A 2,410-nucleotide genomic window follows, 5' to 3' on the forward strand; every position below is an offset into this window, starting at 1 on the left:
ATCGCACACCAGCCGCACGATTCCAGCCCAACTTTCTAGTCGTTGGATGGAGACACTGATTTGGAATCGACGCCCACGCGTGGCCTATATGCACGCATGGTGTGGGTTTTTTTTTTTGCAGTATGCAGAATGCAGAATGCAGATGCTAATGCAGACATTATGAATGAACACTAAGAAAAATAGAATAAAATAAAGCTAAGAATAAAACAAAACAAAATAAAACTAAGATTGAAAAAAAAGAACGATCATACCATGATGGGTTGTCTCCCACCTAGAACTTTTAGTTAAAGTCCTTAAGTTGGACATTTGGTGAGCTCCTTGTTATGGTGGCTTATGCTTGAACTCATCCAGAAATCTCCATCAATATTTGTAATTCCAATGGCCTCCGGGGTCCTAAACTAGGCATATAAGGCCTTCGAGCAAGTTAAAGCAAGTGATAAGACTCCAGGGGTTTTGATTGTCAGAATAAATTCCAGGATCCCAAACTTTGCTTTTGTACCCATCTTCGCTTTTATCTACATTGTTCCAACCGGACGGTACGCAATCTGAATTTTCACTGAAATACCCAAACATCTTCCGAAACCCATTCAATCGAGCTCTACACCAATCCTTGCACTTCAATTTGGAGCGTGGAACCATATTGAACTTTATATGCCAACTCCTATCACTAACCATCTCCCTCTTACTCTTAAAGTCACAAAGAGCTCTAAGCTGGCCGTTGGTTTTAAGCAAACCATATTCAAGTGGGAAGGTGAAGATAAAGGATAAGGATTTTACCCACTTGAAGTTTGTATTAGGTGGTAATGGCCGTGGGAGAGGTGTTTCTAGTGGTCTTGCAAGCTCCACTTCCTTGTACTCTTCTGTGAATTCTGCCACTTTCTCGCAAACCTCTTCAACTGCAACCGCGTCTTGATCAAAGTCTTCTACTTCTTCCCCGTCACTCAAGTCATAAGTTGGAGGTTGAGAAAAGTCTATCTCCACATCATCTTCATATTCACTTGGGGAAGATTCTTCAAGATCAAGGAATTCAATTGCGGATGCAGGTTTATCACTAGGAGAGCTTGATTCATGATCATCATTACCAAGGAAACTTGCTTCTTGATCTGTTCCGTCCAGTTCTTCATAAGGTGTATGCCTTGGGGGTTGTGCACTATCCTCCTTAGCATCAATTGCGAATTTCTTGGCAGAATTCTCTACAACTCTTGATTCCCATGGAGGTTTAGTGTCTCCTAAGTCTTCAACCAATTCTTCTTCTTCAATAATTCCGGCTTCCTCTACTTGTTTCAGTACAAAGTCATGCTCCGTACTGTTCACCGGAGTTTCTAGCGTCTCCTTCATGCTACGTTCTTCATTAGATTCTCCACATGAAACCATGGGAGTTCCTTGAGTGTCCGAACGTCAGGAAGCTAGTTGATTTATCTCTTGCTCCAGTTGATGATGGGTTGCATGAAATTTATCCACTGTTTTCTTGAGATGATCCTGTGATTCTTGGTTTTCTCGGATTGCATGATTAGGATCATATGGCTCATAGGGTGGTTGATTGGGTGGATAGGGGTTAGGATTATGTGAGGGTGTTTGGTAGTAAGGGGCTTGTGAGTGTGGTGGTTCAGAGCTATGTTGAGAATGGGGTTTATAAGCATAGGGTGGGGCTTGTGGGTAACTACAAGAGGGTCCACCATATCTATCATCTTGGTACGCACCTCGGAATAGTTCTTGACTATAGTAATTTGGTGGAGGTTGGTTGTCACGAAAAGGTCCACTATAACTATTGTCCTGGTATGCATCATAGAATGGTTGTTGGTTATAGCGCATTGGAGGGGGTTGTTGCCAAGAGGGTTGATCAAATCCTTGTGGCTTCGCCCATCCTTGATTATTCCAACCTTGATGCATGTTCTTATTATAGCGCACATTCCTTACAACAACATTGGAACCAAACTCAAAGCGACAGGGGTGAGAATTCATAGTAGCTAATAAAAATTAAAAACAAAAATAAAAACAAAAACAAATAAACAAGCAAAAGCAAATATTTACAATAACCAATAATAAGGCACACAATTGCAACTCCCTAGCAACGGTGCCATTTTGAACGAACCGGATTTTCTGTCAGTAAAGAAATTCACAAATATATTCTCGTTGCAAGTATAGTTTCTAAACCAACAAAGAATTCTTTCGTACAAAAGTTTTAGTTGTCACTAAAGCAAACCCATAAAATTGATAACTGAAGTATTTAAACCTCGGGTCGTCTCTCAAGGAATTGCAGGGAAGTATGATTTATTTTTGGTTATGGAAAAGTATCTTTTTGGGTTTTTGAAATAGGGAACAAGGAAATAAATTGGAAAGAAAGTAAATTAATTATCATGAAAACCATTGCAAGGTATGAGAACTGGAAATCCCATCCTAGCTATCCTTA

Source organism: Arachis hypogaea, chromosome 17 (assembly GCF_003086295.3).
Source record: "Arachis hypogaea cultivar Tifrunner chromosome 17, arahy.Tifrunner.gnm2.J5K5, whole genome shotgun sequence".
Classification (NCBI taxonomy): Eukaryota; Viridiplantae; Streptophyta; class Magnoliopsida; order Fabales; family Fabaceae; genus Arachis; species Arachis hypogaea.